Source organism: Schistocerca nitens, chromosome 7 (genome assembly GCF_023898315.1).
Source record: "Schistocerca nitens isolate TAMUIC-IGC-003100 chromosome 7, iqSchNite1.1, whole genome shotgun sequence".
Classification (NCBI taxonomy): domain Eukaryota; kingdom Metazoa; phylum Arthropoda; class Insecta; order Orthoptera; family Acrididae; genus Schistocerca; species Schistocerca nitens.
In genome coordinates this window covers 80556428-80582100 of record NC_064620.1, presented here as the reverse complement: position 1 = coordinate 80582100, position 25673 = coordinate 80556428, and positions in this window count along the sequence as shown.

Here is a 25673-nt window from a genome sequence, read left to right as displayed (position 1 = left end):
ACACTAAAGTAAATATCGACCCTAAATATCAATTGTTAGAACACAAAGGTTTAGATTTACACCTTAAATGAAATGCAGAATCAAATGCATCGGTTCTTAAGTACAAAACCAGGCCCACTTGATATTTGTCGGTAACAGCACCATCTGCCAAGAATGAAAAACAGTAATTTCGGGAAACCATATGTTTTTTGCGTAGCATTGAAATAATGATTAAAAATAGGTGGCAACCATTTCACAATACGAAGTTGACCCCGTCCAAGCAGGAGTGGTGGTTAGGAAGTGCCCAGTGGTAGCGCAAACAGATATTCCCCTTACTAACATTAACTTTTCACACAGACCTTTTTTTAGTGCAATGCGTTGTTTGCGAGGTAGTTTGGTGTCTCAAGTTAAAAGAAAGACCCTGCACATGTGCAAGTAAGCACCACTCAAGGGTTAGGGCTTAGAGACATTCGTACGAGAGTTGCCCAGAAAGTAATGCACCGTATTTGCTTCATCAACAATACTTTATTGAACATAACGAGAATTACACACACGAAAGAATGGTGTTTTATCTACACACCTTTTTTTTTTTCAACGGAATCCCCATCCCGTTCAATGACCTTCCTCCAACGCGAAACAAGGGCGTGTATGCCCTGTAGGTACCAATCCTTGTTCTGGTGTAGGAGCCAGTGCTTCACAGTAAAAATCACCTCCTTACCGTCCTAGAAATGCCTTACACGAATGGCATCCTTTAATGGCGAATGACATCAGCTCGCTGCAACATGTCAGATGTGACAGCCGTGGATGGACTCCCCGACCGGTGCAAATCGTGGAGCTCCGCCGAACCCTCTGTGCTCGTGACTAACTGTACTCCTGTCGACCGCAGATGCTTCATAGACTTTGCACAAGCGTTTGTCAATATTCCCCACAGTTTCTTTCTCTGCACTGAGAAATTCAATAACGGCACGTTGCTTGTAACGTACATCACCTACAGACACAATCTGAAATTATCATGCAGCTATGCTATCTGTCAGAAGTGACGGAAACTTGGCGCGCTCACTCAGCAAATTCCAAATAATACATGCGTAACGTTTCGCATTCGTAGTATTGTTTTCGGCTGAGAAAAAAATGGGGTGCACTAATTTCTGGCGTTGTGCTCTGGCTTCCTGCTTCCTGCAACACCGCGTCGGAATGCACGTATTTTTAAACACCGCATCACTCAATTTTCATCTTACATCCTTCGCATCATCATCATCATCATCATCATCATCATCATTTAAGACTGATTATGCCTTTCAGTGTTCAGTCTGGAGCATAGCCCCCTTATAAAATTCCTCCATGATCACCTATTCAGTGCTAACATTGGTGCCTCTTCTGATGTTAAACCTATTACTTCAAAATCATTCTTAACCAAACCCAGGTACCCTCTCCTTGGTCTGCCCCGACTCCTCCTACCCTCTACTGCTGAACCCACGAGTCTCTTGGGTAACCTTGCTTCTCCCATGCGTGTAACATGACCCCATCATCTAAGCCTGTTCGCCCTGACTGCTACATCTATAGAGTTCATTGCCAGTTTTTCTTTGATTTCCTCATTGTGGACACCCTCCTACCATTGTTCCCATCTACTAGTGCCTGCAATCATCCTAGCTGCTTTCACATCCGTAAACTCCACCTTGTTGATAAGGTAACCTGAATCCACCCAGCTTTCGCTCCCATACAACAAAGTTGGTCGAAAGGTTGAACGGTGCACAGATAGTCTTGGTACTGACTACATTCTTCGCAGTCTCACAAAAACTTTAGAAGTCGTCTGATTCCGGTAACTGGTCATAGTTAGTCACGACAACCACTCCTGTTCGCGTCAGTAAGAGAGAACGTGTTGAAGAGCAGGAAGCGACAGCAGCGCCACTGTCTCAGATTCGTCTACTTCCGGAACTACAGCGATCCGTTATAATAGCCACGTAACAGCGTGTGACAGTACAAACCCCCGTTACTAGATGAATAGATGTAGTATGCAAGGATTGCTTTGTGGAGATCGAGCGCGCGACATGGTGCGCCATTCGCGGAAGCGCGTGTTGCGCCCGCGCTAGATTTCCAACGGTCGGTGGGACGCCTCCGTCGCCGGGCGGCTACGTAGCCCACAGCTTGGGGCATTGATTGATTTTTCGCCCATTACGCGAAAACTATGTAACTTACGGTGAAGTGCGATGCGGCAGTGGATTGTCGTCAGCAATATGCACCTTCTGAAAGATCTATCTTTATTTCAAGTCACGAGACGCAAAAATTATAGTAACCTCAAAATCGGTTAATATCACGAATACTGAAAGATTAATAACAATAGTAAATAGCAACTTACAAGGATGAGCGAGCTAGTAAATAGCAACTTACAAGGATGAGCGAGCACTCATTAAAAATGTTTCGTCATGGCGGATCGAGTGCCGTAGTCAGTAACAAGGCGGCCGGAGTGGCCGAAGGGTTCTAGGCACTTAAGTCCGGAACCGCGCGACCGCTACGGTCGCAGGTTCGAATCCTACCTCGGGCATGAATGTGTGTGATGTACTTAGGTTAGTTAGGTTTAAGTAGTTCTAAGTCTAGGGGACTGATGACCTCAGATGGTAAGTCCCATAGTGCTCAGAGCGATTTCATTTTTTTTTTTGCAATAAACAAAGTTTGATGGAAAAATGTTTATAAAAGTCAATAGAAAATTCATGACGTAAGGCACTATGTAATATTTTGGGTGGCATCACACGTATTTTAAACTAGTTATGTTATACTATACACTTAACTTGCAATCTTTTCATTGTTTGTAAATTATTATTAACATTTATCGCGCATAGTTAATTAATTATTATAGATATGAAGATTTTGAGCAGCGCAATGTGTAGATCGCTCTAGATTACGTCTAAAAACGGTGTTATATGCAGTTCTATGTGAAAACTTTGCAGCACAGATGTCAACTAACAAATTTGCGCTAAGTGGTGAAAGTTTGCTAAAATTAAACTTTATTTACGGGCGATAGAATAATCCTAGAAATTAATGTAATATAGTATATGAGATGTACATTTTAGTGCGGTTCCGATGGTGTACTTATTTCTGTCGAGCGATGTATGTATTAAAATTTGTGACCTTAATTGATGAGATTGGTACTTAAATAAACAGGGGGGCGGGGGGGGAGGGTGGACATCGGAGCCTATATAAGCGAGCGGCCATCTTGGCCAGGGGTCTGTGTTGGCGAGTCGTTCGGCAGTCGCAGAGCCGGTGGGTACGAGCAAGCCCCACTTTTGGGTGGCCCATATGGTCGTTAGAGTAAGAATTCATTTCGCGCCGATTTCTTTCGACAAAGAGTATTGTTTAATAGTGCTAGTGTCCATGCATATATTTGGTGAACTGGAAGTGCTACGATTATTTGTTCAAATGGTTCAAATGGCTCTGAGAACTATGGGACTCAACTTCTGAGGTCATCAGTCCCCTAGAACTTAGAACTACTTAAACCTAACTAATCTAAGGACATCACACACATCCATGCCCGAGGCAGGATTCGAACCTGCGACCGTTGCGGTCTCGCGGTTCAAGACTGTAGCGCGTAGAACCCCTCGGCCACTCCAGCCAGCGATTATTTGTGTGAGTACGAATTACGAGGTATACATCGTCGTAAGTAAACATGTGGCGATCTGTGATTTCGCGCCATAACTGCTAGAAGAAAGAGGACAGTGGGACTTGTGGTTCTGTTCAAATTGAGTAAGTAATTTTCGTTTATAGCAGCCTACATTACTGCTACTGGAGGGTCGGTGTCAAATCATTATTAACTGTAAACCGGCTCACCAGTGCTAATTTCATTGTGTAAAAGAAAATGACTACGCCAATAAATAGTGATTGGACTGTGTCGTGAAAAACTGATTTTGCTATAATTATCACCTAAATTTTGTTCCCTAGCATAAACTGTACTCATGTCTGAGTGAATAATTAATTCAAAAACGATAACTAATGCGCGGGTGCGGAATAGTGTACTAATGCACCAAGTGTGGAAATCATCCCCTGAGACTTACGTGAGTACCAAAATTTGCAGTTACATTTTTTAACTAACATTTGTACAGGGTGTTACAAAAAGATACGGCCAAACATTCAGGAAACATTCCTCACTTACAAATAAAGAAAAGATGTTATGTGGACATGTGTCCGGAAAGGCTTAATTTCCATGTTAGAGCTCATTTTAGTTTCGTCCACCTACGCTCAATGGAGCACGTTATCATGATTTCATACGGGATACTCTACCTGTGCTACTAGAACATGTGCCTTTACAAGTACGACACAACATGTGGTTCATGCACGATGGAGCTCCTGCACATTTCAGTCGAAGTGTTCGTACGCTTCTCAACAACAGATTCGGTGGTAGAGGTGGACCAATTCCATGGCCTCCGCGCTCTCCTGACCTCAACCCCATTGACTTTCATTTATAGGGGCATTTGAAAGCTCTTGTCTACGAAACCCCGGTACCAAATGTAGAGACTCTTCGTGCTGGTATTGTGGACGGCTGTGATACAATACGCCATTTTCCAGGGCTGCATCAGCGCATCAAGGATTCCATGCGACGGAGGGTGGATGCATGTATCCTCTCTAACGGAGGACATTTTGAACATTTCCTGTAACAAAGTGTTTGAAGTCACGCTGGTACGTTCTGTTGCTGTGTGTTTCCATTCCATGATTAATGTGATTTGAAGAGAAGTAATAAAATGAGCTCTAACATGGAAGGTAAGTGTTTGCGGATACATGTCCACATAACATAATTTCTTTCTTTGTGTGTGAGGTATGTTTCCTGAAAGTTTGGCCGTACCTTTATGTAACACCCTGTATATGCACATTCGTGTAAACTCAGCAACCGCCCTTTATTTACCGCCACGTCGCAAGCGACGTCTTTATTTCACATATACGCAACCCCCATTCACTCCGTTACTGATCTCTAGTGGACACTCTGTGCTGCTCCTGAGCTTTTCCTTCTGTCTCTCTACCTAGAGATATGTGACCCTTTTATACAGTAGAATTTTGTACCGAAATATCCGGTTTAATAAACTGTGGAAGACGCAAAGTGCCAGCAGCAGAGACAGAGGCGACCAGTGAAGTTCGCGCGGCGAGGCGAGCGTGCGAGTGACAGGTGGGTCGTCTGGCTGCTGCGGGCCCCGCCTGCGCGCCGGGTTGCCGCCATTCCGGCGCGTCTGCGGCCACGCAGCCCCGCCAGGATCGCGCGCGCCGCGAGCCGATATTAAAGCGACGCGCGGCTACGGGTCGGGAACGCGCGAGCCGCACTCGACCCCGCTCTGTGCTGCGCAGCAATGCATGCTGGGGGAGCGAGAGCGAAGCAGTTTCTTGTCCACAGCTTCCGGCGCCCAGCAGATATGCTCTGGATCATGGTTCCTCTTACACCGCATCGGAACGCCCGTGCCGATATGGGAGCTCCCTCGATACACCTGACTACCCGAGGAGATAGCAAGAGTGATCGTGGACAGCGACTCGCCGCCTTCCTGTGTCCATAATCTTGGATATCAGTAACTGAACTCAACAAGGTCAATTACCTGACAAAACTTTATAGCACTGGCGTAATGAAATTGGTTAGGATGAGATAAATGTACTAACCGATCTTGGATCATATGAAATGACCGATTCTAAAGTTGAAGACTCAAAACTACATTTATACTCCGCAAGTCACCCAACGGTGTGTGGCAAAGGGCACTTTACGTGCCACTGTCATTACCTCCCTTTCCTGTTCCAGTCGCTTATGGTTCACGGGAAGAACGACTGCCGGAAAGCCTCCATGCGCGCTCGAATCTCTCTAATTTTACATTATTGATCTCCTCGGGAGGTACAAGCAGGCGGAAGCAATGTATTCGATACCTCATCCAGAAACGCACCCTCTCGAAACCTGGTCAGCAAGCTACACCGCGATGCAGAGCGCCTCTCTTGCTGAGTCTGCCACTTGAGTTTGCTAAACATCTCCGTAACGCTATCGCGCTTACCAAATAACCCTGTGACGGAACGCGCCGCTCTTCTTTGGATCTTCTCTATCTCCTCTGTGAACCCGACCTCGTACGGATCACACACTGATGAGCAATACTCAAATATAGGTCGAACGAGTGTTTTGTAAGCCACCTCCTTAGTTGATGGACCACTTTTTCTAAGGGCTCTCCGAATGAATCTCAACCTGGCACTGGCCTTACCAAAAATTAATTTTATATGGTCTTTCCACTTCAAATCGTTCCGTACGTATATTCCCATATATTTTACAGAAGTAACTGCTATCAGTGTTTCTTCCGCTATCATATAATCATAAAATAAAGTATCCTTCTTTCTATGTATTCGCAACACATTACATTTGTCTATGTTAATGGTCAGTTGCCACTCTCTGCACCAAGTGCCTATCCGCTGCAGATCTTCCTGCATTTCCCTGCTATTTTCTAATGCTGCAACTTCCCTGTATACTACTGCATCAACCGCGAAAAGTCACATGGAACTTCCGACACTATCTACTTGGTCATTTATATATATTGTGAAAAGCAATGGTCCCATAGCCGGCCGCGGTGGTCTAGCGGTTCTGGCGCTGCAGTCCGGAACCGCGGGACTGCTACGGTCGCAGGTTCGAATCCTGCCTCGGGCATGGGTGTGTGTGATGTCCTTAGGTTAGTTAGGTTTAAGTAGTTCTAAGTTCTAGGGGACTTATGACCTAAGATGTTGAGTCCCATAGTGCTCAGAGCCATTTGAACCATTTGAATGGTCCCATAACACTCACCTGTGGCACGCCAGAGGTACTGCCTAATACTGTGTAGAGCGTTCGTGAGCACGCAGGTGTGCCGCTACAAGACGTGGCATGGACTCGACTAATGTCTGAAGTAGTGCTGGAGGGAATGAACAACATAAATCCGTAAGAGTACAAGGGGGTGGAGATCTCTTGTGAACAGCGCGTTGCAAGGCATCCCAAATATGCTCAAAATGTTCATGTCTGGTGAGTTTGGTGGCCAGCGAAAGTGTTTAAATTCGGAAGAGTGGTCCTGGAGACACTCTCTAGCAATTCTGGGCGTGTGGGATGTCGCATTGTCGTGCTGGAATTGCTCACGTCCGACGGAATGCAGAATGGGCATGTGATCAGACGGGATGCTTAAGTATGTCTCACCTGTCAGAATCGTATCTAGACGTGTCACTACAACTGCACACGCCCAACCCTATTAGAGAACCTTCACCAGCTTGAACAGTCCCCTGCTGACTTGGACTCATGAGGTTCTCTCCATATCCGTAAACGTCCATCCGCTTGATACAATTTGAAGCGAGACTCGTCTGGCCAGACAACATGTTTCCATTCATCAACAGTCCAACGTCGGCATTGACGGGCCCAGGCAAGGCTTAAAATCATCGTCTCGTGCAGTCATCAAGGGTACATGAGTGGGCCTACGTCACCCAACACTCATATCGATGATGTTTCGTTGAATGTTTCGCCCGTAGACCCTTGTTGGAGGCCCAAAATTGAAATCTACCGCAGTCTGTGGAAGTGTTGCACTTATGTCATGTTGAACGATTCTCTTCAGTCATCGTTGTTCTCCTTCCGGCCGCAGCGCTGTCGGAGTTTTGATGTTATACCGGATTCCTGATATTCACCATTCACTCGCCAAATGGCCGTACCGGAAAGTCCCCTATTCATCGCTACCTCGGAGATGCTGTGCCCCATCGCTCGTGCGCTGACAATATCACCACGTTCAGACTCATTCAGATCTTGATAACCTGCCATTGTCGCAGCAGTAACCGGTCTAACAACTGCGCCAAACACTTGTTGTCTTATATAGGCATTGCCAACCGCAGCGTCTTGTTCTACCTGTTTACATATATCTGTATTTGGATATGCATGCGTATGCTAGTTTCTTTGGCGCATCCGTGTGTAGATACACTTCATGTAATTGCGATGATGATTATGGACGTCATAAAAATATAAGGAATGGTAAACAGTCATATGTACTTTATGTATGTATCAAAGAGGATTTCTGCACGAATGTACGAGGTCACTCCAAAAGAAATGCACACTATTTTTTTTAAATCCATGTTTTATTCTACATTTTTGAAAGTTTTACAGTGTGTAGATACATCCTTTAGAAACAATATTGTCATTTTTCCACATAATTTCCATCCCTCTCAACTGCCTTACGCCATCTTGGAACCAACGCCTGTATACCCGCACGGTAAACTTCTGGACCAACCTGTTGGAGCCACTGTTTGGCAGAGTGCACAAGGGATTCATCATCTTCAAACCTTCTTCCACGAAGAGAGTCTTTTAGTTTCCCAAAGAGATGATAGTCACATGGAGCCAGGTCAGGACTGTAAGGCGTGTGTTTCAGTGTTGTCCACCCGAGTTTTGTGATCGCTTCCATGGCTTTTTGACTGACATGTGGCCGTGCATTATCGTGCAGAGGCAAAACATCCTGCTTTTGCCGATGTGGTCGAACACAACTCACTCGAGCTTGAAGTTTCTTCACTGTCGTCACATATGTATCAGAATTTATGGTGGTTCTAGTTGGCATGATGTCCACAAGCAAGAGTCTTTCGGAATCGAAAAACACCGTAGCCGTAACTTTTCCAGCAGGAGGTGTGGTTTTGATTTTTTTTTCTTGGGAGAATTTGCATGTTGCCACTCCATTGATTGCCTCTTCGTCTCTGGTGAAAAATGATGGAGCCATGTTTCATCACTTTCACAATTCTTCCAAGAAATTTATCTCCACCATTCTCGTACTGTTCCAAAATTTCGCTGCATACCGTTTTCCTTGTTTCTTTGTGAGCCACTGTCAACATACTGGGAACCCACCTGGCACAAAACAATTTTAACGCCAAAACTTTCAGTACTCTGTAAACACTTCCTTCCCCTATCCCAACGTAGCGTGAAAATTCGTTCACTGTGATGCGTCTGTCAGCAGTCACCAATTCGTTAACTCTCTGCACATTGTCTGGAGTGTGTGCAGTACGAGGCTTGCCACTGCGAGGACAATCCTCAATATTGCCGTGCCCGCTTTCATCACGTAACCTGCTTGCCCACCGACTAACTGTACTGCGATTGACAGCAGCATCTCCATACACCTTTTTCTACCTCTTGTGGATGTTTCCCACTGCCTAGTTTTCACATCACAGGAATTCTATGACAGCACGTTGCTTCTGACGATCGTCAAGTGTAGCAGCCATCTTCAAGACATGCTGTGAAGGCATCACTCACGGGAACAGGTGGAACTACGTTTGAAAACAAGTGGGAAGGATGTATCCACGCACTGTAAAACTTTCACACATGCAGAATAAATACTGTATTTTTACAAAAATAGTGTGCATTTCTTTTGGAGTGACCATGGTATATACATATGATAGTATTCTCGTTGCTACATCATGTTAAAGGTAAATCTTTGTTCTTGCTCGGTACGAGTTTGGATTGTGAGTAGGAGTACAAGTTATGTGTTTGTTGTGTTTGATGTTAACTTGCATTTTGAAGTGAAGTAACTAAAAATAAATCTATTCAACAACAGAAATTTCACCAGTACTCATATGATTTAACAAAATGAAGCTGAGCGACCTCTAGACCAGTATAAGAAGCTGTATTTCGTAATCGTTTACGAGCCTACAACTTTGAACAATAAAACATGAGTACTACTCTCTCTGCAGTATATTACTATATCAGCGTTCCAAAATGTGGCCAGCAACCCAAATTTAAACTTACTTCATAATAAATAAATAGATTTAGGGTTATGAGAGGAAGGATGACGTTCAGAGTGCTTACCAAACTTTCTGGGTCCACGGCGTTTTTGACAAGGACACAAACTCTTGCGGATCCTATCGAGTCCGCAGCTCGTGGTCGTGCGGTAGCGTTCACGCTTCCCGCGCCCGGGTTTCCCGGGTTCGATTCCCGGCGGGGTCAGGGATTTTCTCTGCCTCGTGATGACTGGGTGTTGTGTGATGTCCTTAGGTTAGTTAGGTTTAAGTAGTTCTAAGTTCTAGGGGACTGATGACCTTAGATGTTAAGTCCCATAGTGCTCAGAGCCATATGAACCATTTTTTTTAATCCTATCGAGTACTTCCTACTCGAAATGTGGAGTAAATCAAATTACGAGTTTCATTATTTCTTTATCACAAATTGTGCCAGCTGTAGCAGTGACAGACTGAGGCGACTTGAATCTCCGCGCTCGCTTCACTAGAACTCGCTGCATCTCCGAGTGTAGCGCGGCATAGTTGCAGCTGCGGCTTACCGGACATCGCTGGAACTGCTGTCTGGATGGAGTCTGGAACCTGGAAGGGCCAACTTTGTTTAGCTCTCCCTGCAATACTTCGTTCGCTACACCGACGCAGCTTGTCCACTTGGTCTGCATCGGTGACAGTGGCGGTCACCATCACCCTGTCAATGGTGTACTAGTTGGTGCACGTGGTAACAAGAAAACGTGTTGCTGAGGTTTAAATTTGTTGGGCGCCACTAAAAGACGTGGCTGTTGTGTCTGTGCGGCCGCCGTGCTGTTTATGGCATGAAAAGCTAGGCCGATGTTAATCGCGAAGCAAGTAATGTTGTCAGGGTTGTCCATGCTAGACGGTACTGTGGAATAACTCCTTTTTCCGGCCTCTGTGGCCAAGCGGTTCTAGGCGCTTCAGAACCGCGCTGCTGCTGCGGTTGCAGGTTCGAATCCTGCCTCGGGCATGGATGTGTCTGATGTCCTTAGGTTAGTTAGGTTTAAATAGTTCTACGTCTAGGGTACTGATGACCTCAGATGTTGAGTCCCATAGTGCTCAGAGCAATTTTTTTGAATAACTCATTTTGATAACTGAACGGTGTAAATTTTCTCATTAGGTAAATTAGACAGGCAGTGTTACCCGAGTACCTTCCAGAATATTTATCCAGGCATGTTTTTCATAACTTAAGTATACACCTTCCTGCTACTCAGTTAAAATTTTTCCGTTGTAAAAGCGTTGCGTTCGCAAAATCATTTATGTGTGCTAGCATCCAAAACTAAGTTATAAATTTATATCAGGCTTCCTTTTGCCTGGAAGTGAGTATTTGAAATTTTGTCTTGCTATAATTGTGTGAGAAATTATTTGTAATTGATCATTAAGAAACTGTCTTATTATGGATATTACTGTTCCAGAAATTATCTGAAATATTTTCAAATTCATTATTATCATTATTATTGTATGAGGGATCATCACAATATACTTGCTAGGAATGTTGAGTTTTTGAAAACTCTGACATACAAATTGTTAGTGGGGATTTTTAAAGTTATCTTAACGAAACGTTTGTTGCTTTTAATATTGTAATGAATGGATGTTTTCTTAAATGTATGTTACACCCACTTCATCCTAGCCCTTCCAGTCATTGAAACTGTAGCACAAATAAAACCATTTTCGGCCCCACTGACTTATTTATTTTAGCACTACGAGTCTGGAAGGTTCTCACCATCATCTTCAGGTAGAGATATGTTTATTTACATAGCTGGTGTTAGTTCAGATGGTTCAAATGGCTCTGAGCACTATGGGACTCAACTTCTGAGGTCATCAGTCCCCTATAACTTAGAACTACTTAAACCTAACTAACCTAATGACATCACACACATCCATGCCCGAGGCAGGATTCAAACCTGCGACCGTAGCGGTAACGATGTTCCAGGCTGTAGCACCTAGAACCGCTCGGCCACCCCGGCCAGCTGGTGTTACTGAACAGTACAGATGTCTTTCCACACTAGTAGAACCAGGGCTGCGTACGGTCGCTCGCTAATGATTAAAATTGTTTATTTAGATACGGGGCTTTTGAGGTTAAGGTCATGAATTTCTGACAGAGAATTGTTACAGGGACTGCTGCCTATTATGTGTGCTCTCCACTGTACATTTTGCTTACACTGTCACTTCTAAGAAGCTGTATATGTTACAGGTATGCTTTCTTACAATGGACACAAAGAAAAAGGTTAAATAATTTCTACTCAAAACGTGCACTACGTCTCAGGAGCGATAGTGTAAACAGAATCTACAGTCGTGAGGACACACAACAGGCAGTAGCATGCAGACCTTTTACAAGTCTACCGTCCCTGTAAATACAATTCGCTCAAAAATTAAAATTAATGTTTTTTAACCACAAAAGTTCCCTTTCTGTAAAACAATTTAATCATTAGCAAAAGACGAAACATAACATATCTTGGTTGGTCTGCTTCTGTGAAAAGACATCTGCACTCTTCACCAACGCCAGGTATAACAATTCTCCACCTGAAGATGATGGTGTGAATCACGTAGTGGCAAAATAAACAATTCACTGACGCAGAAAACTGCTTCGTTTGTCCGTGCGGTTAAAGGCGCTGCAGTCTGGAACCGCAAGACCGCTACGGTCGCAGGTTCGAATCCTGCCTCGGGCATGGATGTTTGTGATGTCCTTAGGTTAGTTAGGTTTAACTAGTTCTAAGTTCTAGGGGACTAATGACCTCAGCAGTTGAGTCCCATAGTGCTCAGAGCCATTTGAACCATTTTTTTTTGCTTCGTTTGTATTTATCCACAGTCGCAGCCATCATACTGTCCTCCAATCTAACTAAATATTTATTTCTCTATTACCTGTTGGTATAACACAATTGAATCAACTTTTAATGACATTATCTCTTGTTCTTGCAACGAAATCTGTTTGAAAGATGAATTTGTTTCTTCAACGTCTGTTGTTCAATTTCCTCACAAGTTTGGCAATAGCGACACGCATCTGTTTCTCCACATTAAGTCCTGATATCTGTCTCGTGATGACGACTGTCGATGCTGAAAAGTCTGCCTCACATACGTAGGATGTTGCAAAGGATATCAAAACTCGTAGGGCCCTGTGACCTGCTTGCGGGTATTAACCAACCATCAGACTCATGAAGTTGAAATAAAAACGCCTTTAGTCACAATTTATTTCGTTTTTTATTCAATTTCACGGTGAATTTTGGACCCCATGGGTCCATGTTCAGATGCTAATCGTCTAACACATAATTTACATTCTCTCTTGAGTAAGATGAAACTTTTTTACCTGTTATGAGAAAGACAGATGTTAGGTTTTGTATTTCGTGAATCGAGTAAGAAAGATATATAAGTAACAGTGTAAATACAGTGAAAAACATACCGAAGAAATGACGAAGTTTGAGGTCAGCTTACGATGATTTATTCATTCTGTCGCCGCACGTCACCTCACTCAAGGCGCATATTTGTCTACATATTTTAAAAATACTCCACAGTTGTGATCAAAGATGAATTTTATCACATTCTGTCAGATATTAGAGCTTTAAAAGGCTGACATATGAGAGATACAAATTTAGAATAAGCCTTTAAGCGGCGTGGGGTAGCCGCGAAGTCTGAGGCGCCTTGACACGGTCCGTGTGGCTCCCCTCGTCGGAGGTTCGAGTCCTCCCTCGGGAGTGGGTGTGTATATTGTCCACAGCGTAAGTTAGTCTAAGTTAGATTAAGAAGTGTGTAGCCTTAGGAACCGATGACCTTAGCAGTTTGGTCCCATATGACCTTACCACAAATTTCCAAATTATAAGTCTTTAAAATTAGTAAAATAACTAGGGCTAGCGAAATCTGTCTGTTCATGTAACATAGATTCAGGATTTCTTCACTTTGTTCGGGTATATCTTAAATAGTTCCAACATATTTCGGGTCATACGTTAGCTTCATCGTGTAATTTAATAAAATACGAAAAATACGTTTGTATTGAATATAGCCGCGCTCACAGCTGCAAAATATGGATAGAATTTTAAAAAATATTTTCAAACATTGTTTCAGAAGAAACATGTAAGTTACATAGTAAGATTTCATAATTGTGATGGTACTAAATACAGTTTCTAATGTGTTAAACTAATCAATATTATAGTTATTTTAACACTGTTTATTGTTATTATTATTTTATACTATTATTATTATATATTTTTGTAGGTAATTATGCCTATTCTCATAGCAAATTTCTCAGATGTAAGAAACTGAACCACAGGTATGCATAGAATTAGAGAATAATGCGTAATATCTGTTGGTATGTGCTACTACTGGTCCGATATAAAGGAGTGTCTTAGGGCCCTAATCTGGTCGGACTAAGTACAGATAAATAAATACCGAAGAACCCATTGGTGGATCTCGCAAAATCGATTTATAGGTACATACACACGTACCTACATACACTCCTGGAAATGGAAAAAAGAACACATTGACACCGGTGTGTCAGACCCACCATACTTGCTCCGGACACTGCGAGAGGGCTGTACAAGCAATGATCACACGCACGGCACAGCGGACACACCAGGAACCGCGGTGTTGGCCGTCGAATGGCGCTAGCTGCGCAGCATTTGTGCACCGCCGCCGTCAGTGTCAGCCAGTTTGCCGTGGCATACGGAGCTCCATCGCAGTCTTTAACACTGGTAGCATGCCGCGACAGCGTGGACGTGAACCGTATGTGCAGTTGACGGACTTTGAGCGAGGGCGTATAGTGGGCATGCGGGAGGCCGGGTGGACGTACCGCCGAATTGCTCAACACGTGGGGCGTGAGGTCTCCACAGTACATCGATGTTGTCGCCAGTGGTCGGCGGAAGGTGCACGTGCCCGTCGACCTGGGACCGGACCGCAGCGACGCACAGATGCACGCCAAGACCGTAGGATCCTACGCAGTGCCGTAGGGGACCGCACCGCCACTTCCCATCAAATTAGGGACACTGTTGCTCCTGGGGTATCGGCGAGGACCATTCGCAACCGTCTCCATGAAGCTGGGCTACGGTCCCGCACACCGTTAGGCCGTCTTCCGCTCACGCCCCAACATCGTGCAGCTCGCCTCCAGTGGTGTCGCGACAGGCGTGAATGGAGGGACGAATGGAGACGTGTCGTCTTCAGCGATGAGAATCGCTTCTGCCTTGGTGCCAATGATGGTCGTATGCGTGTTTGGCGCCGTGCAGGTGAGCGCCACAATCAGGACTGCATACGACCGAGGCACACAGGGCCAACACCCGGCAACATGGTGTGGGGAGCGATCTCCTACACTGGCCGTACACCACTGGTGATCGTCGAGGGGACACTGAATAGTGCACGGTACATCCAAACCGTCATCGAACCCATCGTTCTACCATTCCTAGACCGGCAAGGGAACTTGCTGTTCCAACAGGACAATGCACGTCCGCATGTATCCCGTGCCACCCAACGTGCTCTAGAAGGTGTAAGTCAACTACCCTGGCCAGCAAGATCTCCGGATCTGTCCCCCATTGAGCATGTTTGGGACTGGATGAAGCGTCGTCTCACGCGGTCTGCACGTCCAGCACGAACGCTGGTCCAACTGAGGCGCCAGGTGGAAATGGCATGGCACGCCGTTCCACAGGACTACATCCAGCATCTCTACGATCGTCTCCATGGGAGAATAGCAGCCTGCATTACTGCGAAAGGTGGATATACACTGTACTAGTGCCGACATTGTGCATGCTCTGTTGCCTGTGTCTATGTGCCTGTGGTTCTGTCAGTGTGATCATGTGATGTATCTGACCCCAGGAATGTGTCAATAAAGTTTCCCCTTCCTGGGACAATGAATTCACGGTGTTCTTATTTCAATTTCCAGGAGTGTACATACATAGGGATGTACATAATCCGTAACCCATCATACCATCGTCAGTCTCCACCGTCATTTTTAAATACCTCACAGGTGACCATTTCGAAAATGTATATCATATATCCAGCAGAGAGGTCCCCGAAAAGTTCGCGTGAACACCCACGAACTGTCTCGTTTTCAAATTAAGTTCGTGGCTGAGTATACTATGCTTCAAATGAATCTAAATTTATTGTTCATTGATTGTTGCGTCGCTACTTGGTAGACTAATTTCATATTTATGTCGGAAAATTACAAAAACGTCGATCGCACACAGTATTACTACAAAAATCTATATTTGTCTACATTAATTTTTTAAAGATCTGAACATCGTTATTAGCCACTAATGTTATCGGAAAGTGAAGATAGAGTGATCCCACTCGATCTTTTGTTTTGGTTGTCCAGTCTCTTGCGTGATGGAGAACAGTTGCACACAACTTCGTAAGATGTAGGCGGTATGTGTATGAGGCATCTGTTAAAACCCTTCCTTAAATTTGGGTAAGTAACGACTCAGTCTCGCGGAACGTTATGAGAGTGCAATGCCTGTTGAAAATAATGACTAATGGACAGCTTACTCGGCACAGAAGATAGCGTAATGACAAACAAAGCAACGTCAAAAGTGTTGAAGAGTAGTAAAGGCTGTCCCATAAAGGAAGCAAAGTTTGAAATGCCAGAGTTTCTGTTCTGTTAAATAAGTTTTGCGGTTAGGAGTAATGGTGCGCTTCACGGCAAAATAGCTTGTAGTCTTAGCAAACATTTATTGCAAATGTGATTAATGGTGCTCAGAGACTGTTCACAAATTCTGTGGAATGTTTGCTCAAAGCAATGGACAAAATACGCGGACTATGGTGATGCTGATTGCTAAACTGAAAAAAAAAAATCACTGGTCGTTTGTGGTTTTGGGGAAAACAGAACCCTCGTGGCTGATAACGTTACTGTAAGATCGTTGCAGTCAACTCGCCGACGTTCACAACAACACTGAATATTTCCAGAAGCAACAAGTGACGAATTCTGAAAGAAGATTAGCAGCTTTGTGCCTGAGAAAGCTGACTGACACAAGAGCGCCAAGCACTTGCCGATTAGGTGCTAGGAAAACTAACAGCGGAAAACAATTTCATGAAGGAAAAGAATTTCACTGTCGAGGCGCACTTCCTGTCGCATGGCTTCGTCAACAAACAAAACTATAGCAAGGTCCTCGAGCAATTGTGGGGAAGCCATTACATCCACGAGTGACTGTTTGGTATCGAATTTGGGTTGTAAGTTTAATTGGGTTGTACCTCTTATAAAATGACGCCGGAAAAGCAATAACCGAGGGCGGCGATCGCCGCCACAGTATATTTGAAGGAGTTTTGTGGTTTGAACTGGATGGTGTGAGTGCTGAAGACAAGATTGCTCAACCTGGCACACATCAGAGGCTATAATGGACCTGGAAGGGCGTTTTTTTCCCACCAGTGAAGTGAACTGACCTACCAGATATTGTGGTCATATACAGGGTGTTACATAAAGGTACGGCCAAATTTTCAGGAAACATTCCTCGCACACAAAGAAAGATAATACGTTATGTGGACATGTATCCGCAAACACTTACCTTCCATGTTAGAGCTCATTTTATTACTTCTCTTCAAATCACATTAATCATGGAATGGAAACACACAGCAACAGAACTTCCCAGCGTGACTTCAAACACTTTGTTACAGGAAATGTTCAAAATGTTCTCCGTTAGAGAGGATACATGCATCCACTCTCCGTCGCATGGAATCCTTGATGCGCTGATGCAGCCCTGGAAAATGGCGTATTGTATCAAAGCCGTCCACAATACCAGCACGAAGAGTCTCTACAATTTGGTACCGGGGTTGCGTAGACAAGAGCTTTCAAATGCCCCCATAAATGAAAGTCAAGGGGGCTGAGGTCAGGAGAGCGCGGAGGCCATGGAATTGGTCCGCCTCTACCACCGAATCTGTTGTTGAGAAGCGTACGAACACTTCGACTGAAATGTGCAGGAGCTCCATCGTGCATGAACCACATGTTGTGTCGTACTTGTAAAGGCACATGTTCTAGCAGCACAGGTAGAGTATCCCGTATGAAATCATGATAACGTGCTCCACTGAGAGTAGGTGGAAGAACATGGGGCCCAATCAAGACATCACCATCAATGCCTGCCCAAACGTTCACAGAAAATCTGTGTTGATGACGTGATTGCACAATTGCGTGCGAATTATCGTCAGCCCACGCATGTTGATTGTGAAAATTTACAATTTGATCACGTTGGAATGAAGCCTCATCCGTAAAGAGAACATTTGAACTGGAATGAGGATTGACACATTGTTGGATGAACCATTCGCTGAAGTATACCCGTGGAGGACAATCAGCTGCTGATAGTGCCGGCACACGCTGTACATGATACGGAAACAACTGGTTCTCCAGTAGCACTCTCCATACAGTGACGTGGTCAACGTTTCCTTGTACAGCAGCGACTTCTCTGACGCTGACATAAGGGTTATCGTCAACTGCACGAAGAATCGCCTCGTCCATTGCAGGTGTCCTCGTCGTTCTATGTCTTCCCCAGTCGCGAGCCATAGGCTGGAATGTTCCGTGCTCCTTAACACGCCGATCAATCGCTTCGAACGTCTTCCTGGCGGAGCACCTTCGTTCTGGAAATCTGTCTCGATCTTGCCCAGTGCTAATCCATACATCAAATGGGCATCTGACAACTCCGCGTTTGTAAACACTGCACTGACTGCAAAACCACGTTCGTGATGAACACTAACCTGTTGATGATACGTACTGATGTGCTTGATGCTAGTACTGTAGAGCAATGATTCGCATGGCAACACAAGCACCGAAGTCAACATTACCTTCCTTCAATTGGGCCAACTGGCGTTGAATCGAATAAGTACAGTACATACTGACGAAACTAAAATGAGCTCTAACATGGAAATTAAGCCTTTTTGGACACGTGTCCACATAACATCTTTTCTTTATTTGTGTGTGAGGAATGTTTCCTGAAAGTTTGGCCGTTCCTTTTTGTAACACCCTGTAGAATGTCATTTCTTTGTGTGTGTGTGTGTGTGTGTGTGTGTGTGTGTGTGTGTGTGTGTGTGTCCAGGGGAAGGGGATTGGGAGGGTTTAAAATCTCGTGTGCACCCCAGCGAAGCTATAATCGTAACCTAGCACAAAAGAACACATTGCTTTGGATCAGCAGTGTAACTGCTTGCGTTGGCAAAACGGTTACATTCACGTGGCAAGTAACACGGCGCGCCAGCAGAAGTTCTGTATTACTGTTCCGACTTCTGCTCTGGCTGTTATTCGGCTTCTCCGTCGACCGTTGCATCAGCTTGGCGTGCACTCGCTTTAATACTTGAATTTCTCTCTGTAGCGTACCTACTATTATATTCGTAATCAAGTTCCTTTGCTCTTAAATATTTCCTTAGGTGCACATGAATATGAAATTTTTTGACGAAAGGGGTTGGTAAAAATCAGGAACCTAACTGTATGGCCTTTCTCCCGTTCATAATCAACCCATGAGCTCTCAATATACCAGTCATGTATAGTATAAGGAGAAGGGTGTGTTACAACATCCATAGTTCAAGGCCAAGATTCATCAAGTAATTTCTCAGCTAGAGGAGCCATACATAATGACCTAAGCATGTACTGCTGAAGTTTTCAATTATTTAATTTGATCATTAAATTTTCATGTTATGATAGATCTAAACTTGCACAAGGAATGAAGGAAAGAAAGTAAAATAACACACGATGGCGGAAGGAATGGAGATATAAGAAGTACCAGAAAAAGGAGATGAAAACAACACTCACTAAGAGAGGTCCTCTCACATCAGATAGTGGGATGGAAATGACCAAGAGATTCATTAGTTTGTACACCTGGAGTACAGAAACGTGTAAAAGTGGAACAGGGGGTCATAAACCTAAAGAAGAACAAAGTGGAAGAATTTAAAATTGGTGCTATCGAAGATAAAAATTTGGCTAAAAGATAAGTGAAAAGAATAAAGAAGGAAAGGCTATTGAGCCTCGTATCAGAATAACGAACCGAAGAGAATAGAAGCTTTTGAAATGTGGTGCTACAGAAGAATGCTGAAGATTAGATGGGTAGATCACATAACTAATGAGGAGGTATTGAATACGATTGCGGAGAAGAGAAATTTGTGGCACAACTTGACTAGTAGAAGGGATCGGTTGGTAGGACATGTTCTGAGGCATCAAGGGATCACCAATGTAATATTCGAGGGCAGCGTGGAGGGTAAAAATCGTAGAGGGAGACCAAGAGATGAATACACTAAGCAGATTGAGAAGGATTTAGGTTGTAGTAGTTACTGGGAGATGAAGCAGCTTGCACAGGATAGAGTAGCATGGAGAGCTGCATCAAACCAGTCTCAGGACTGAAGACCACAACAACAAAAACAACATGGCATCAAATAGAAGTTATTTGGCTATGAAAGGAACAATGGAGTTGAAAAATGGTAGGGACGGACAAAGATGACATAGGATTCTGGCTGCATTACTCAACAAGGCGAGAGTAGCCTGACCGCTCCAAGAAGTAACTTTGTCACTACAGTCACGTTCCAGTATTCAGTAGTGTGAATTGTTACCGTACAGTGCAACGGTGATCACGAAAAGCGATCCCAAAAATAACTTCGCGGGAGGCCACGACAACTTGCTCTGAACGTCATCAATTTTATTGACAAAGAGAACATGAAAGGCATGATGGTACCTACAGAGAAGGTGATGAAAGGTGTAAGCAAATGTTGACAACAGAAAGTTAAATCTATGGTGTGCATATTACGGAAGGAGGGACATGATGTCGAGTGGAGCAGGAATCAAGTATCTCCCCAAAAGCAGATCAAGTATAATACACGCAAAAAATTTCACTAATGGTAGAGATAAACGTATTACTACAGCCCAGTTATCCCTTCGTCGGTCGCGTGGGTGACACTAGTCATGAACGTGACTTTCCCGCTGTATTTTATCTCTGTGTGATGAGTTGAGTTTGTGTCATTTTCAGAATCATTCCGTTAACACCCCATCCGTTTGTTTCAGCCATCGTTGGCTTTCAGCTAAGCAGCGAGTGTTGTTTGTGAAAAATTATTGTAGCCAGGAAGACACTCGGTATCCGGGCGAGCACTGCTGCTATAATTAGGAACAAAATAGTATTTTGTTACTTTACTACTTTCCTAGATTCAGTACAGCTTCTGTGTGCGTAATTTCAGTCGTAACTGAACTAATGAAAGGCAATTTTGTTTTTACCCATAATACTTACCTACGAAAAGTAAATATTCTCTATACTTTTAGTTTGTGGAAATTATGCCAAACGTAAAAATCTAAGGACCGAGTTTAGCAGAGATCCTTATGTATGGCTGCAATAATTAAAAGAGCATAGTTATGAATATCCTTACACTGGTTTTGCTAAGACAACAAGGATTGCCTATATGATAGATGTCATGATTCAGGAATAGAACAAGAAGCGTCAGAAAATGACAGATTTGAATTACAGGGAGAAGTAATTTACGAGGATGATTGGAAAGATGCAATAGCTAAATGGAGGGAAAGTACTAAATATTGTACCGCTGTTATTATGAGAGCTTGTAATGTTATTACGCATTTACCTGGACCGATGGATGAAGCTTGTATAACAAAGACAGAAATACATATAACAACGTTATTCTTGAATGAAAACGTAATACCAATTATTGCAAGATGGACTAATATTTACATCAATGAAGTTCCTGGTAATTTTTCTATGGAAAGGGATGATAAAGAAACTGATGTTTTAGGAATCAGATTTTTACTGGTTTTTAATATCTGTGGGGATCTCTGAGACGTTCTACAAGAGTTTATCAAAGTTACTGGAGAAATCAAATGGCAACGGATTTGTATTGTACTACTTGTGCATGGGTAAATACTGATTCAGGCTGCACTTGAGATGTCTCAGGTTTGATAGTACCCATGATAAAAGTGTTTGCGATGAGAATGACAAGTTGGCTGCTATCTAGAGGTAATGGAGCTATTTTTGAACAGTCGCCAAAAATATCTAACACCTAGTGTTTACCTTAACGTATTTGTGTATTAAATGTATTATATTTAGATTTGAATAAAATAGTTCCAAAAACATTCATATATACCGTTCAAAGGGTCCCAATATACCATTTATTTTGTGGATGACACGTGTCATTCTAGCGAGTAACCATGTCAGGGATCATCCCGCGAGTAACAGAGGGTTAAAATTAATTGCCAGTTGACGTCTCTCTCTTGCCACTACAGTGTTGCCACATCGGCTGCAGCTCGGTTAAGGGTGACGCGCAAACACATTGATTTACTTTGTAAGTGCTGAAGTGCTGTTACGTGTAATGTCTAGCAGTGTTGGAAGCGGCTGCCGCTACATATAACAGGAACGCGAAATTTCCTGCCGACAGTCGATTTTAAGTGATCAGTGATTGAAATGTGGCAGACGACGGGTTTTGTAGCCCTGAATATATACTCATGTCCTAACCTAATCACAACCCCGAGATGCGCAATGTATCTGACAAAAGGACAGTCAACAACCTGCAGCAGAACTAGTAACCAACCCCGCTTTGTGCACTGTGATTACAACTGACCTCTATTAGCAAACACAAGGCAGGCAAGTTACAGTTTCAGTGCTAAAAGCGAATTAATTTCTCGCTTTCGTCTATGTCTGCGTCTACGTGATTTCTCTGCTATTCACAATAGCGTGCATGGCACAGAGTTCAATGAACCACCTTCAAGCTGCCTCTCAACCGTTTTACTCTCGAACTGCGTGCGGGAAAGACGAGCACTTTAATTTTCCTGTGCGAGCCCTGATTTCTCTTATTTTATCGTGATGATCATTTCTCTCTGTGTAGGATGGTGCCAACAGAATTTTTCGCAATCGGAGGAGAAAACTGGTGATTGAAATTTGATGATAATATCCCGTTACAACGAAAATCGTCTTTGTTTTAATGATTGCCACTCCAATTCACGTATCATGTCTGTGCCACTATCTCCCCTATTTCGCGATAATACAAAACAAGCTGCCCTTCTTTGAACTTTTTCGATGTCATCCGTGCCGGCCGAAGTGGCCGTGCGGTTAAAGGCGCTGCAGTCTGGAACCGCAAGACCGCTACGGTCGCAGGTTCGAATCCTGCCTCGGGCATGGATGTTTGTGATGTCCTTAGGTTAGTTAGGTTTAACTAGTTCTAAGTTCTAGGGGACTAATGACCTCAGCAGTTGAGTCCCATAGTGCTCAGAGCCATTTGATGTCATCCGTCAGTCCCACCTGATGCGGATTCCTTAATGCACAGCAATATTCCAGAATAGGGCAGACAAGAATGGTGTAAGCAGTCTCTTTAGTAGACCTGTTGCACCTTCCAACCGTTATGCCAATGAATCGCAGTCTATCCTTCGCTCTACCCACAACGTGATCTATATCATCATTCCAATTTAGGTTATTAGTAATTCCTAAATATTTAGCTGATTTTACAGCCTTCAGTTTTGTGTAACTTATCGCTAATCGAAATTTAGCGGATTTCTTTTAGTACTCATGTGAATAACTTCAAACTTTTCTTTATTCATGTTCAATTAACCCCCCCCCCCTTCCTCCCACAACCACCACCACTTTTCGCACCAAGCAGATATCTAAATCATTTGGCAATTCGTTTAGGTCATCTGATGACTTTACAAGACGGTAAATTACAGCATCATCCGCAAACAATCTGAGACGGCTACTCAGATTGTCTCCTACGTCGCTAATATATATCAGGAACAATAAGGGGCCTATAGCACTTCCTTGGGAAATGTCGGATATTACTTCTGTTTTATTCAATGACTTTCCGTCTATTACTATGAACTGTAACCTTTCTGACAGGAAATCACGAATCCAGTCGCACAACGTAGGCGATATTCCATAGGCACGCAGTTTGATTAGAAGACGCTTGTGAGGAACGATGTCGAAAGCTTTCTGGAAATCTAAAAATATCGAATCAATTTTACATTCCCTGTTGATAGCACTCATTTCTTCATGAGTATAAGGAGCTAGTTGTGTTTCACAAGAATCATATTTTCTGAATCCGTGCTGACTATGTGTCAATAAATAGTAATAAAAAATGGCTCTGAGCACTATGGGACTCAACATCTTAGGTCATAAGTCCCCTAGAACTTAGAACTACTTAAACCTAACTAACCTAAGGACATCACACACACCCATGCCCGAGGCAGGATTCGAACCTGCGACCGTAGCAGTCCCGCGGCAATAAATAGTACTTCATAATGTTCGAACACAGTATATGTCCCAAAAACCTACTGCAAATCGACGTTAGTGATATGGGCCTGTAATTCAGCAGGTTACTCCTACTTCCCTACTTGAATATTGATGTGACCTGAGCAATTTTCCAGTCTTTAGGTACGGACCTTTCATTGGTTACCTCAAACTAGCCTCACACTGGATACAGGACTTGACGCGATATCAAGTGATCAACAGTCCTATTTGGCACTCGGTCACAGGCTTTAGGCAACAAAGGCAGGTTGCCAGCGATAAAAGAGAGAGGAACGAAAAAACAGAGAAAATGAAAGGTCAATAGCATGATGAAAATGACACGACAAAGGATTAACAATAAAAAATACATAAAATATCATAATCAAGATCATTATTTAAGTAATGAAAAACTACTCCAGTTATTAATTTTTTCGTGCTTAGCACATGTTTCGAGAGTTTATTATTATTTCCATGTACATTTGTTTACACAAACATATTTTTGTTAAGTTTCAATGTGTGATTTTTCTGCCTCTCATAAAATGTAGTTGTCGTTATGTCACTGTAAAGTGAGGAAAAAAGGACTACAGCGCAAGACAGGCAGAAAATCACACATGCAAAAATGATAAAAAATGTTTATGTAAACAAATGCACTTGGGAATGAGAATGAGTCTTGAAACACGTTGTGCCAATCATGAAAGTTAGCAACTGCTGCAGTTTTTCATTATTTAAATCATGTAACACAGTTGTAGGATTTCCAAATACATCGGTTATGATAGAAGAAATTACATGAAAGGCATTTCGATAAAGAGATAAAAATAAAACATTTTTTATCATACGATGAAACTTTCTAACTTTCTAATCACGCAACACCACCACTTGTAATGACGACATTATTCTATTTATTGTACAGAACCAGATGCGATACGATTTGTTGCGCTCAGAAAGTTCGGCCTCGTCCAATGTCCTATGAATTCTACCTACTGCATGCCAATCTCTGAAATATACGACGCCGCTTCGCGTCTCGCGCGTAAGGATCCAGTAGAGTTGGGCTAATGCTGTATATGAAATGTGCGCATTTCGTGACCATCAGTGTGTATGTGTATGTGTGTGTGTGTGTGTGTTGTTTTTTCTGTGGTTATCGTGTCTGATGAAACATGAAATAAACTAGCCAAACCCAGGATTCGGTATCCAAATACATCAGGGAAGAAGCGGGACACGGAAATGGAAACTAACTGACCATTTGTTGTGGCAGTTTGGCAATGGCCAACAGTTCAGGGGTGATGTTAAGCACTGTAACTGGAGGAAACCAGATCCAATACTTGAAAGTGTCAAAGAGCAATTAATTGTAATCAGACTGCAAAACCACAATTTCTACGGTATTATGCACGATACAAAGACAACCATATCTGAAAACACTACTCAGATTTCGTTGGACAAAACTGGACTTCTTGGCTGGTAAGGAAACTCTGAGGAAAAACTGCTCGAACTACAGGATTTTATTTTAAATGGTGCCGTCTTAGAGTCATTATTTATTTTTCATGCACACTACACTGTGAATGAATGTTGAAAACTGGCAGTGTCTGACGAGTATTGTCAAACAACATTGTCAGGCAAAGGTTGATTGTTGTAAATGCCGAGTTTCGTTCCGTGGTTATTTCTCCTCTATGACAATAGTGGTGAAGATTCGGACTGCCATGTAGATATGGACAGAAAGTAGTTAAAAATAAATAGACAACAAAGGAAGCTGCACATCTGGACCTGACGCAATATCAAGCGATGAACAGTCCTATTTGGCACTCGGTCACAGGCTTTAGGCAACACTGCCGC